Source organism: Cavia porcellus, unplaced genomic scaffold (genome assembly GCF_034190915.1).
Source record: "Cavia porcellus strain 051 isolate PalLab524CR breed Dunkin Hartley unplaced genomic scaffold, mCavPor4.1 scaffold_32, whole genome shotgun sequence".
Lineage (NCBI taxonomy): Eukaryota > Metazoa > Chordata > Mammalia > Rodentia > Caviidae > Cavia > Cavia porcellus.
In genome coordinates, this window is record NW_026947515.1 from 25,767,061 (window position 1) to 25,781,798 (window position 14,738).

Sequence of the window (14,738 nt, forward strand, 5' to 3'; positions counted from 1 at the left end):
TTAATCACGATTTTAAACACATGTTTTTAAGATGGGTGTCATAATTCCAGCACTAAAATGCTGGCAGTCAATTCTTCTGGTATCTTAATCATCTGGATAATACAACAGTTTACCCGCTTAGTTAATTATTTAATACTTTAAAAACTTATTTAATACTTTAAGTGTTTTATTCAGATTCAATCGTCTAAATGTGCACTCTTACCTGCCCATACCTCTCCCCACCCCATTACTTCAGTCCCCACTTAGGCCCCAGGTTCCCACTTGACCAAAATCTGAGAGTGTAAGTTCCCAAAGTACGGTCACTTCTGATCCCTCCTGAGAGCTGCCCTTCACTGGTGCAGTTGCGAATTTTGACACTGCTTTATGATAGAAAGAAACAGCCACAGGAGTGGAAGAGGAAAGCAGGAGAATAGCGAGTTACACACAGGACAGTCTCCAGGGGCACGTCAAGGTGATCACAGGGTAAAAAGTGCAGTGAAAACAGGTGTGTGGGCCTCATTTAAATTAATGACGATCCTGTAGAGAAGATTTTATGTACATTTCCTTAGGATGAACTCTTAGATGTAATATTTCTAAATAAAAAGGCATAATTTCTTATGTTAACCTTCAGAAATGTTATATCTATTCTCAGCTAAAACATAGGAAACAGTTCCATTTCTCAAACTTCACTGGTATGTATTCCTCATCTTTATAATCTCTGCTAGTTTTGAAAACAAAAGCATTATTTGATTCTGGAATTCCTGTGTTGTTGTGGAGGTAATACTGATATTAGTTTTCAGTTTTGGAATATATAATTACCATCACGATTTATATTGGTGATTTTCACAATATTTCTTTATGCTGTGAATTGTATTTTACAGATGAGGAATCTGAGATTGAGAAATAAAAGTGAAGCCATTGTTCCAAGGTTACACAGCTAGCCAGCGATTTATCTGGTGTGTGAGCTCCTGTGTTACTCCTGTGGATTGCTGGAGGCAGAGTTCACACTGTGTCATGTTAGAATGTTACACTATTCCTTGGGCCTGACAATAATGAACCCCCTATATGATGGTGAAAGCTGATTTCTGTCTTCTGAAAAGGACTTGAACTGTGCACTTTGTACTCTCATGTAAGTGTGAACCCCAAGTGACTTATGGACTTATTTTCTCCATCAATAAATATCTTCTATCGATTGATAGACATTTTCTATCACTACTAATAGAAAAACAAACATCGATTGTTTTGGTTGAAGGAATTAAATAGTTGCATGCGTTTAAATGATGTTCTTAAAAGTAATAAACTACCTAATTTTAGAAGCTTAAAACAAACCAAACCAACCAATCAACCAAGTAAATAAACCAGGTGTGTGTTTTCCTGACTCTCAAAGGTCAAAGGAGAGACTCCAGCTTGAGTCTAAGCTCTGCCCACGAGGCTGCGCTGATGTTTTGGGAGGCAAAAACCCTGCAGGTGTTATTGCTGCCACTCACAAGTGGACAACTTTCAGCTGGGGTAAATGAAGTGATGTCTCCCAAGTTTTGCAGTTGGTGCCCACACCAAGTGAAGTCATAGACCCAGGATCCAGGATCTGGTCTGACACATATTTGCCAGAGGCAGATGGTACAAACACATCCCACCCATGCAGTGGGAAGTGCAGGGTGGCTCCTCTCTGGGCCCTGGCTCATGTCCTGGGGCCCACACCTGCTAGGACAGCCCCAAGTTCCCCCAGACCTGGGCACCTAGGGATTCTGGGAAACACTGGCCCTTTTACCCACAGCTCTTTTTTTTTTAAATTTTATTTAAGGAGAAAAAGAAAAAAAAGCAGAAAAAGGGTACAAGTTATACAGAATTTCAGAAAAAAAATAAACAGTATAAAATCACTAGTTAATGGATTACATATTGTCATCATAGAAATATTTGTTCAAGTTACAAAATGAAAGCTTATGTAGTGGACATTCAAACAGTGAGACCAAACAGTTCTGTTCAATGATGCAACAAAAGTAGTTACCATATTGTCTCTTTCCTTGAAATCTTTGAGTATAACTTCGTATACTGTAGCATCATATATATCAAAACAATGTAAAACGATTCAACAGAATACTTAGAATCAACTAACAGAAAATGAACAATGGTCTCTGTATAATCTCCTTGTCTATAAAAGTTTTGGTTTAAACTATCACATATAACAAATTCCAATAAGATACAACCTGCTAAGACCAATGGAGACAGAAGAGCAAAAGCTTGATGAGACTTCAAAACAAGATGATACTAAATGAGCATTACCTATTATGATGTCATTTTCTCCAAAATAGCTGTTCCTATCATCCAATCTTCTCTGCCTCATTTCTGTTGAGCTCTTTTTCTGTCATTAGTTATCAGTTTGTCTTCTTCACTTTGTTTTCTGCTCCATTTATTGTGGCCTCTCTGCCACTATTTCTGGATTCTTCGTATTTTTCTTTTTTAGAATATCCTGCAGTATTCTCTGTAGAGTTGAATTGGTGGTTACATATTCCCCTAGTTCCTCTTCATGCTGGAAGCACCTTGTTTTTCCATCAATTTCCAGGGATAGTTGGGCAGAATATATCAATCTTGGCTGAAGGTTATTATCTTTCAAAGCTTGAATTATTTCCCCCCACGCTCTTCGTGATTTGATGGTTTGTGCCGAGAAGTCTGCTGTAATTCTTATGGGTGTTCCCTTGTAAGTGATCTGTTTCTTGTCTCTGACAGCTTTTAATATTCTGTTCTTATATTGGATTTCTGGAATTTTGATTATTATATGCCTGGGTGTAGCTCTGTTTGGGTTGTAGGTGGCTGGGGTCCTGAATGCTTCATACATCTGAGTATCTTTACCTTTTGCTAATTTAAGAAAATTCTCCTGGATTATTTCTGCGAGTACCTTTTGTAGTTCATTTGTTTGTGTCCCTATCTCTTCTTTTACATTCTTAATTCTTAAGTTATAGATCCTGTTATCATCTTCTAGTCTTTGTATTATTGCTGTTTGTTTCTTTCTTATTTTTAAGAAGTTTTTCAATTCATGCTCCCACATTACAAATCTGGCCTCCAGTTCAGAAAATCTATCCTTAGTTTCTTTCAAGCTGTTATGCCAGCTTTCGATAGTTTTTAGTTTCCTGGTAATCTCTTTGAACCTGCTTCACGTATTCTATGCTTTCTCTATTTTCTCCATCAAACAATTCTCCCCTCTTTTTCTGTTCTTCCATTCCACCATCTGTTTTTTCTTGGGTGGTGCTTAGCATTTCTCTAACTATTCTGCTTATGTCTAGCTTCAGGTCATTAATAACTTCATTCCTGAACTCGTCTATGAGACTCTGGAGATAGCACTTTATGTCTATACTGGTGCAGTGTCTGCTATTGCCTGTTTCTCAGGATTGGGGGCTGAGGGACCTTTCTTGTTGCTCCCTCTTACCATATTCTTTGTTCCTTATATATGCAAGCGTATATAGGAGGCCCAGCTTCCTTCCCTGTGGGCCACAGTCTGATTGAATTGCACTGGCTAGGTGTTCCCACCCACTGCAGCACATCAGGGAGTTAAGAACTGGGCAGCCTATGTGGGGCCCACCCCTCCAGGTCACCTTCAGGCGCTGGGACCTGGGCTGTGCTAGCCTACTGGGTCTCAGCCAGCAGCATCACATAAGCTAGGCACTGCTCACCAATCCCACTTGAAAGGAGGATATGTGACTGAAGTCACTATAGCACTCTGTTGCAGCCAGGCTGCCCAGTCCCAGAAGGTCCTCTGTTGGAGCCTCCTAGATTGTGGAAGAGTCCCAGTTTCTCTCTCTCACCGCAGGTCGATGCACGGCTCCCCACCCGTTCCGCTGTCAACTCCGTTCACCGATTCCCGTTCTCAGAGCTTTCGTGTGTCTGTCTCCCTGCTGAGCCGATTCAGACGCAGCTGCGGCAGAAGGAAACCCAAATCGTGGTGTCCAATGGCATGGGCTTCAGTTTTCACACTGAGGCTTTATCTGTTCCTGTTATAGCACCAGGATTGCATTCCCAGTTGGTTTCACTCAGCCCAGTTCATTCTTGGGTCAGCAGGGCATGTCTCCTCTCTAGGATTCCTCACTCCGCATCATTCCTAGATTCTAAGCTGGGTCTTTCAGAGAGCCTCCATAGCTGCTGCTATCTGTCCCCCACGTTCTCCCAGAAGTCTGCCCACAGCTCTTCAGGGCCATGATTGGCGCCGTTGAGTGGAGGGCAGGACTAGAATACTGAGCCTGCAGAAAAGTCAGCAGCAGCTGAGCAGTTAACCGATTTTAACTGCCGGTTTTAACTGCCGAGGCTGAGGGGTTGGGTGGCTTGAGGTTCCTCTGTTGAGCTCTGGGACCACTTTTGGTGAGGAGCATCCCTGGGGCCGAGGGTCCTCTGGGTGCCTTGACACCGCGGCACTCTTTGTACTGGAGAGTCCCCAACACTGTAGCTCAGTCCCTCCTGTCACCTAGTAAATGAATGGATGCAAAAAGACAAGAGCAAAGAAACTGCAGGGGCAAAAAGCAATTTATATTTTCTTTCTTTCTTTCGTACCAGTGATTGAACTCATGATCTTGTATTTGCTGGGCAGGCACTTCACTCTGAGGAGCTAAATCCTTGGCCCAGGAATTTTTATTCCTCCAGTGGGAATCCTTCCATGTTTTCAAAAGAAAGTAAAGTGAGACTAGCTGTTAAAATTGATCCTTGTATCCCGAACACTTAGCATTGTGCCTGGCACGTGCAGCAAATATTTGTACAATGAGTATATGTACACAGTCTTTGGAAATACCAAGCAAAACTATTCATATTTTCAACACAAGGATGTTTTCTTCAAAATAAAATAAGCAAATATTGACGCGCACTGACACTTTAGCCCTTAGAACAGAAGACCGGGTCTGCATGACAAGCGTGCCAGGCAAAAGAGGATTCCAAATTTGGTGTCACTGTTAGTAGGGGATAAGAATCAAGCTCTAGCTCTGCTGCCTCAACTCAAGAGGAGGACTGAGCCTTCTGCTCTAGAGCAAGATTCGGACCATCAGTTGCTTGAAATACTCATTCCACCTCTAGTGAGTCAGAGTTCAAAAGAAGTTTTATGATAAGACTTTTGTCCTGCTAAACAGAGGTAAAGACACAACAGAAACACTCACTTAAGTCAGAAAGAGCTTCTTGAGTAGTTTTAAAAATATATCTCTGTCTGCTTTTTGGTTTGGTGGAGCTGAAACTGTTTCTTCTAAAACCTTGCTGCTCAGAAGGACTAAGGGGGTCTATGGCCCTGGCTCTGTCACTTTTTCCCGGCTCTCAGCTCTCTCCACTTTTTGTCTTTATGAGCCACCCCCAAAATATAGCCACCTTTTGGCTTTTTATGAGATGAGATAGACTTAAGTGGGGTAGCCAGTTTATGTGTGGTCATTAGCACTGTTTAAAACTCTTGGTGATATTAGCCTTCCTTTGATGTTGGGTAGCTGACTGAGAGGGTGATTGATATGGGGACAGTTAGGTGTGTAATATGGTGATGCCCAGAGACAGAGGATGGTTGGGGAGCCCAGAACAACTCCTTTACTTTACATCAACTCATGCCTGAATATAGTCCAGACCTGACCTGGTTGGCTAAAACCAGGCACTATATTTGGCACTATATTTTAAAACAGTCATGTTCTGTTCTGAGCCCAAATCAAAGAGAGGGGTTAGCTTTACTTTGAAGCTGTGGGACTTCCAACAAAGTAGCACAAAGCACAAGAGAAGCCGGTCTACAAGAGTTTCCAGAAGAACCAGAGACCCCTCCCTTTGCTGAGTCTGGCCCGTGGGAGTCAGGATCAGATGACAGCAAGTCTCAGGCATCCGCTGTGGGGGAAGAGTCAAAGCCTCTGCCCCAGGCATAGGTGAGACAAGCCCAAGTGATGCAGTGAGCTGCTTCCAACAGACCATGCACAGGCCTTGCAGATGTTCCTTCCAGAGACTAGAGAACCCACTTATGATATGCATGTCCAAATCCAAGAGGAACAATGAAGTTTTGGTTTTGCTCAACCATTGACTGCCTAAACTGGAAACATCATACTACCTCCTGTACAGAAAAGTCCCAAGCCTCTATAGATTTGCTAAAATAACCATTTTTCAGACACACAACCCAATCTAGCCAGATTGTGAACAGCTCCTCCTGATGTTTGACACTGAGGAGTGTCAGAGTGATCCAACAACCCTCCGGTGCTTAAAAAAGCAATGCCCCAGAGGGTGTTCTGAATGTTCAGATGCATGCTCAGGCCAATTCCCAGAGACAGACCTCATCTGGGACCTGAAAGATGCAGCTGAATGATAACATTTGCAGACCACATTTGAGAGGCTCTTAAAGAGAGCAGTCAAATGAGAGGGATCTCATAAATACTCCAGAGAACAGATGAAAGTTCCAGCCACTTTTAAGAGAGGCATTCCAGCTCTGCCCACTATTTAATCTTGAGGCCACAGTGCATGGTAAACACCACCTTTATAGGGCTGGTTCAGGGAGCCATTAGACAAAACCTACAGAAGATAGAGGTTTTGCTGGCATGAATGTGACTCAGCTTTTATGATGGCCACCAAAATGGATAGGAACTGACTTAAGAAGGCCAAATGGGAAGCTGGTATAAGGCTCAAAAAAATAAAGACTTGTTGGTGGCAGCACTCATGGGGAGAAACAAAAAAGGCTGGGATATGGACATAGACAAGGCAAAGGCCAAACAGGACAGGGGCCTGAAAAGTGACCAAGGCTAGTGTGGGGCCAAGCTTTGTGATGTAAGGAGACAGTGCTTTGGAAAAATGAATGCCTAGAAAATGATGACAGACACGATGAAGTTATAAAATTAGGGAGCTGCCTGCTAAAGGCTACCACACCTGCAAGGAATCAGATGACAATATCACCAGGATGGCAGAAACTGAAGGTTATGGGGACCAGGCAATGCCAGTCTCCATCTCTCTAGACTCCCTGGAGCCCAAATGGGGGCCCCCTGATAGAATTGTGGTAGGTAGCAGAGCCGAGCACTCAGTAGTGATACAATGCAAGACGATTAGCCAAGAAAACGTGACTGCATAGGAGCCACTGTGGCCCCAGAAAGGAGGTCACTGTTTTGGCCACAACGATGTGTCACAGAAGAATGAGAGATCTGACATACATTCCTGTGTCTTCTACATTGCTCATTTTCTCTGCTGAGAAGGGACTTGTTCCAAAAAGTGCAGCCCCAAATTACCTTTGGTCTGCAAGGAAATATGACTTGAAGCCTAGATCAACCAGAGTCCATGGCTTTGCCTCTTACCAGCCACAAGCAGTGGCTGGTAAGACTATTTAGGTCTTAGGAATGGAGACTATTTAGGTAAGTCACCAAAGCCTGGACTAGATGAGTTACTTGTGCTGACACACAAGGTTTCCAGGCTATTGACTGAGGATAACCGACCTAGGCTGGTTGCAAATCAAACATGGGTGATAGTGGAATTGAAACCAGGGGCAATTTCAGTCTCAGTCCACCAATACCCATGCCCTGGGAAATCGTAGAAGTAATTAGACATTCAAAGTGACTCTTTCAGATCGTGGAATCTTGGCTATATGCCAGTTATCCTGAAACACCCCACTCTTTCCAGTATGTGCTCAAGAAACTAATAAATATGGACCAGTATAGGACTTGCATTCTGGGAGTCAGGCCACTGTGACCCTTTACCCAGTGATACCACATCCCTACAATTGATAGGACTCATTCCAGCAAGTGGTGCTTGGTTTACTTGCTTGGGTTTAAAAGATGCCTTTTTCTGTCTCCATCTTGCACCAGTCAGTAAATCCATTTTGCATTTTAATGAGAGGATACGATCAAAGGTGTCAAGGAAGATACACAGGTTGACTTGGAACTTGCCATGCCATGTGCCAGTGTAGACTGGTACAACCTTTGTGGAGGTCAGTCTGGAGATTTCTCAAAAAGCTGGGATTGGAAGTCCCATTTGCTCCAGCTATTCCACTTCTAGGCACCTTCCCAGAAGAACTGAAAGCATCATACCAAAGTGATATATGCGCATCTATCTTTATAGCAGCACAATTTGTAATTGCCAGATCTTGGAAACAACCCAAATGTCCATCAACTTAGGAATGGATAAAAAAGTTGTGGTATTTATATACAATGGAGTATTATTCAGCTATAAAGAAGGATCACATTGAAATATTTATCAATAAATGGGCGCAGCTTGAAACCATACTCATAAGTGAACTAAATCAAACTCGCATCTGTGAACTCCGAATAGTTTCTCTAGTGTAGGAAATGAATCAAATATATAAAAGTACGTGATAACCATGATTGCCCATTATATGGCCTTGAAGCCTTATAAAATTTTCACTCATTAATTGGAATGGCTTTATTCTGGGCTGTTTGATATTATGGCCTGTGATGCAATGAACAGCTACTTTGAAGAAAAGACATAATAATAGCTAGTGCCGATTTAATACCATCTTGCCTTAAAGCCGCACCAAACTATGGCTTTTCTGTCTCCATTGATTTTATCATGCTGTAACTTGCTGGATTTTATCATATGTGGTAGAATAAACAAAAATTGGTATAGGCAAAGAGACAATATAGAAACCATTGATCATTTTTCCTCTTAGCTGGTTCTAAACACTCTACAATGCTTTCATCCACTTGAATAGTGTTACAGTCTTGATATGTTTGATGCTATAGCATATGAGTTTATATTCAAATATTTCAAGGAAAAAGACACTATGGTAACTACTATTAAGTCGGGTTATTTGGTGGTGAAGCACTAGGTTGCTGAAAGTGTCATGCTTTAACCTGTATTGTTATGTTGTTATGCCCCCTTTTATCTCATCCTCTCCCTTATTCATTAAAAAATTATTTAATTTTAAAACAAATATCAACCAATTAAAAATGCTGCTTGGTCTGTAGGTTAAAAGAAACCCTTTACAACTGTTGGTTGTACAAACTAGTAGAAACTGTTTACAACTGTTGGTTGTACAGACTAGTACATACACTGTGGAAATCAGTGTGGAGATTCCTCAAAAAATTAGGACTAGAGGTCCCATTCAACCCAGATTCCCTTCTGTGTATCTTCCCAGAAGGATTGAAAAACATCACACCACAGTGACATATGTGCAGCCATAAGGTTCAAAATATATGATAATCACTGTGAAATGGGAGGAAACTGTTCAATAAAAAGAAGAAACTAAGATAGGGGAAAAGAGAAAGGATAGAAGGGAAAAGAAAAAAATGCAAGTTAGTTATACCATTAGTGTCACTTAGTTCACTGAATAGGAAAGGTTGTGCTAATATTGATTGAAGAAATTTTTATGCCCATATTTTGTACTTGAGTGACTAATGATAATGATGTGTAATTTATCAACACTTGTTACTTTTTTATTATTTTGTTGTGAAAATTTGTTTTACCTTTTCTTCTTAATATTAACAAATAAAGTAAAAAAAAAAAAAAAAAAAAAAAGGAACTTGCCATGCTCCTGCCTCAGTCTCCCTGGGTGCTAGGATTACAGGCATGGGCCACCACACCTAGCTGCCATTTCAACTCCCATAGACTGCATGTGGGATGTATGAATGATTATGCTAAGTGAATAATAGCCAAACACAAATGGCTGCACACTGCATGATTTCATTTATAAGACCTTCCAGAAAATGTAAACGTACAGGGCAGAAATAAGACTGGCAGATTCTGGGAGCTGTGATAGAGTGAACCAGCAATACCAATCAGATCTAGGCTTGCTATGTACCCCAGCATGTCCTTGAAGTTGCAGTCCTCATAGCTGAACCTCCCATGCTGGGATTACAAGTATGTGTCATCACACCTACTTCAAGTCTCAACACACTTAAAAGGACTAATACACAAAATATGTTCTCGAAACAAGGTGGAATGAAATCACAGATCAATGACAGGAAGAAGTCTGGTAAATTCCTAAATATGGAAATTAAGCTTATATAAGGATCCTACTGGTCAAGAACAAATAACAGAGATGTGAAAAAACACTTCAATGAAGCAATAAATATAAACGGTGACACCCAGCACCAACAATTTAGGAAAGCTATACACACAATTGCAAATATTAAAGATTCTCATCAGTAATATAAAGCTCTGAATAAACAAGGGGAAAACCCAAGAAACTTAAAAAAAGACATCAGAAAGAAAAAATAAAGAGTAAGATCAGAGAAAAGTGAAACAGAGAATTAGAAAACAGTAGAGAAAATCAACATAGCCAAAAATTAGTTTTTAACAAAGGTCCTGGGCAAATAGCTTAGCAGCCTAGCAGCCCCCTGCCTGCTTGGCAAATGTGAGGCCCTAAATTGTATTCTGGATACCAAAACAAATCAATGGTAAAAGGTCAACTATGCTGGGCTGGGTGTGTAATCCCAGCACTGGGGAGGCTGAGGCAGAAAGACAGCTGTGAGTTCAAGGCCAGCATTAACTACACAGCAAGACCGTGTTTTGGGGGCAAACATCATTATCAAAGAAGGGGATATTGCTGGGTGTGGTGACACATGTCTACAATCCCAGCACTTGGGACTTGGGGCAGGAGGATCACAGCAATTTCAAGGTCAGTCTGAACTAATAAACTGTGTCTCAAACAAGGGTGGGATTATTACTGACCTGGAATGGATTATTAATAACATGGAATGGATTATATGGGAAAACCAAAAAATTATCTGCCAATAACTTAGATAACCCAGATGACAGATACGGGTCTAGAAACTGAAGGAAAAACAAAACCTGAACAGACATATTTAAATGTAATGATTGAGTTATTGACCAAAACTTCTCACAAAAGAAGAGCCTTTTGTTTTCTCTTTGGTGGGATGAAAAGAATCTCACGATCAGATGGCTTCACTCGTGAAATCTGCCAACTGATTAAAGAAGCAATAACCCCAACCCTTCAAAACATTTTCTAAAATGTAAGTGAAGAATACTTCCTAATTCATTCTAAGAGTCAGTATTCCCCAACCACACACACACACAAAAAACACATGACGAAATCAAGAAAATTATATATACATGTGTATGAATGAATATATGATGAATATATGTATGTATGTATGTCTTTCTACTGTATAAAGTCTTCTCAGTGTGTAAAAGCACAGACCTTCACTTCAGGGACGGAGGCAGGAGGATTGCCTCAATTTCATACCAGCCTGGGCTCCAAAGTGAGCTCAAGGCCAGGCTGGAATACATAGCAAGAACCTGTCTCAAAAATAATAAAAAACTAAATGGAGGATATTGTAATGTTAGAACTGATGAAGTGACTGAAAGAATTTTCAAAAAGCAGCCATGAGTGTGCACTTGTGTTGTGGAATGCAGGAGAAACGCTTGGAAGTCGGGGGCGGGGGGAGCACACTTAACATTTAGGAACGTCAGCACTGCCAGTTTTTCGTAATGTATTTCAATCCCGATTTTTCTGAGGTAGCAAGGTTTCAGTTAATAAACAAAGGAAGATCAATGCTCTGCAGAGTGAGTGTGGGCCAACTGAAAGCAGGAAAGTACAGGACACTACAGGGTGAGAGGAGCACTGTGACACAGCACAGCGGCTTCGTCATCTTGCAGATGAGAGTCTTCCTACCACTCAGAGTGGCACCTTCCCACCGAGTTCTTGGCGTATCTTTGAGGTGGGTTTCAGATTCAAGTCAGACTGACCCCAACACATTGCTAATTACTGTTCCAGTTTTGTCAGTAATGCAGAGGCTCTATCAAAGTTATTAACTAGGTTATAATTCCCTGGCATCCAGGCATGAAACCAGACTTAGTAGGGCCTGAACCTTATGAAATTTGCAAAGTGCCTTTTAATGAAAAAGCATGCAAAATGTATGCCTACAGAAATTTCTAGGCCCCGCCAGGACATTGAAGGGTCCTGTGCAAGTGAGGAGTCCCAGGGCTTCACCTCCACTCAACTCATGATAAATCCACCACAGCGGAGGCATTTGTGCAGCAGGGAGAAATACTTCAACTGATAATGAGCTCCAGACTGAACATGTTGGTCATAAAAGTATTGGCATCCTAGCTTGGCGACTTCCCTTTGAAAAGAGATGCGATAGGCTTCTGTCTCACTGTGGTGACGGTCAGCTAGCTTTGTCTCCTGGGAAACTTGAACCCAAAGCCCAGGTACCCAGTCCAAACACACACTTGGTGGATTGTGACCATTATGTTGATCTTTTTACTTTCTCAGGGGAGATAGGGGCTTGATACGTTGCCACGGCTGGCCCCCACTCCTAAGCTTAAATGATTCTCCTGCCTCAGCCTTCCTGAGTAGCTGACACTACAGGTGCATGCCACAATTGACTGACTGTGCAAATCTACTGAAGTAACTGTAGAGTAGTTTGAGAGGCAGGGCTCTATCCACAGCAAGTGCTGTGAGCATGAATGTCCAGCACCACTTAGCTCTCACTTTCTCATCTCCAGGAAGCAACTGCCTTTCTGTTAAGAAAAACCTTAGCATCAGATGCCACAAGTCACTGTCTCCTCCATTATGAGTCTTTTCTAGTGCTTCACCTGTGCCCACTTTCCTTCAAAAGCAAGCCTTCAGTGTCTCCCAGGCTGTGCATCACCAGGTTGACAACGAGAGTGAGGAGTTCACACGGTTGAGGATGCAGGTGAAGTTAACCAGCTCCAGATGCATCCTAAACCTCCCCCCCAGGATTTCAGACTGTGTGAACTGGACTTTGGACCCACGAGACAGGTGGGAAGTCTTTCCCAACTCAGGTGGAGATGGGGATTTTCATCTTGAGTCTGAAATCCCCTTCAGGCTATTAAACATCAGCAGAAAGGAAGTAAAGCCTGCACTTCTTATCAAAGGGAGCAGGAGAGAAAGCATGTGGAATTGGGCTAGAGAAATGTATTTTTATACATATTTTCCACACTATCTCTTAACACAAACACCCACCTGTTGGACATTTTGAAGTTCTGATTGCACACAGATAATTCATAACTTCAGAAGTCAATATTTTTTCAAAAACAACATTGTGGGTGGTTAGGGAGAGAAGTACCTGGTGGCAGGCTTTCAGGAATTCTTTCTACTTTCCCATTTAGTGGACACCGGCAGTGAAAAAGCTTTGGTACCTTTTGCTTCTTGTAGAACTTTACATTAAACTTAGTCCTGTGAAGTTCTCTAGTGTATATATTTGAATAGTGAGAACTCTGCATGTGAGAAGCAAGCAAGTGGAATTTCAAGGAACATTCGTTCACAGCCTTCACAGCAGCCATGAGCTCCAAACGATGCTAATTTGAGTGTTACCTGTGTGACACCTTGTGTTGCTCATGCCAAAGACCAGTACCTGAGAATGCAGAGCAGGCTACCTAGAAGTTATAGAAGTCAGCTCGCTCATCTGCAGGAAGCAATTGCTTTGTGGTAACAAAAACCCACGTGCCTCTAATCCCAGCACTCAGGCGATTGAGGCAGGACCAATGTAAGTTTAAGGCCAGCCTGGACTGCATAGCAAGACCCTGTCATCAAAAATGTTATATCAAATCCCTTGGCCTCTTTGTACCGTAGTTTCCTCATTTGGAAATAATGAATGTAGTCTTTGGCCATACCATCCTGGATGCTCCTCATCTCATCTGAAAATAATCAGTGGATCTTAAGACTTACTTTTCAAAGCTCTTTCAGGATCCAGCTAGTGAATAACTGCATGAAGTTGATACATAGATTTGGTTTTCACAGTTTTTGTTTTTACATATGTTTATCATTTATATCACTTACACTTGGTGTAAAAACGGCATCCCATGCCATGCTTGAAATGTTCCAAAGCTCACTTTTGTGAGTAAATTGCAACGAAGATTTCTACAAAAAAATAAAAGGACATAATTGAAAGAATAAAGATGCTTTCTGAACCTTTTTCATTTGGCAGTTATTTCAACTTATATATGATGAAACATCACTTGAAATAGTTTTTCCATATACTAAAGAAATCTCATTGGAAGATGGTGGCTTGTAATTTAGACTTTCATATTTACATGTGAAATGCACTAGATACAAAGAATGAAAGCTTAATAAATACTTGTGCTGAGTGATCTTTATTGCTCTTGAACAGCATTCCACAGCTTGCGCACTAGTGACATTTGGAGCTGGCTGATTCTTTGTGTTGAGTGCCTGACTGAACATTGTAGCATGCTTAGCAGTATCCCTGATCTCTGCCCTCTCGATGCCAATAGCAATTGTCACCTCCATGCAAAATCAAACCAACTGAGAATCATTGCTCTGTAGTGACTCTCTCTGACCTGTGTGATAATCTCTATAATCCACTTTGGTAGAGGTTTAAAGGATTTCCCCATGAGTAGCAAAGAGATTTTAAGACTATAAATATAAGGAAGTTTTATTTGTAACTTACAGGAACTTCAAAAAGGGTAGTGCTTCAAATGTTTCTCTTTCAATAAACAGTATTTTATTGCAGGATAAATCTCTAGAACAAGGAAAAGGAAAACATTGCCTTAAATAACTAGTAAGTAAGTAGTATGAACACTAGGCTTTAGAATTCACAATATTAAAAACATTTTTGTCAGAATCTTGGACTTGTATCTGAACATTGTGGACCCCATATCCTGTCTCTAATTCCTCTAGGACTCTCACCTTCATGATCTTCATAGATAAAGTATACAACTATTAGATTGTGTTTTTCAGCTCTGAACTAGGTAGTCCTGGCTGGCCTTGAACTTACTGTGTAGCCCAGGCTAGTCTCGGACTCACCATGCTCTTGTCTCCTCCTCCTAGGTGCTAAGTCTGCACGTATAGTACTTAATTGCTTTTATTTTCCCCTCTCATGTTGTGA

At 41.4% G+C, this 14,738-nt stretch overlaps 1 protein-coding gene across 39 annotated transcripts in view; it reads left to right on the forward strand.

Annotated features, from left to right (window-relative positions):
- LOC106026489 (zinc transporter ZIP11-like) overlaps positions 1-14,738 on the forward strand; it is a 115,487-nt gene that overhangs the window by 30,333 nt on the left and 70,416 nt on the right. For 3 of the 39 annotated variants that reach the window (XR_010045093.1, XR_010045084.1, XR_010045092.1), the window contains one exon: positions 861-14,460. The exons of the other annotated variants lie outside the window; for them this stretch is intronic. The gene's annotated coding sequence lies outside the window, so the exon portion shown is untranslated. Of the gene's footprint in view, positions 1-860; positions 14,461-14,738 lie in introns of those variants that run through there. 39 annotated transcript variants of the gene reach the window in all.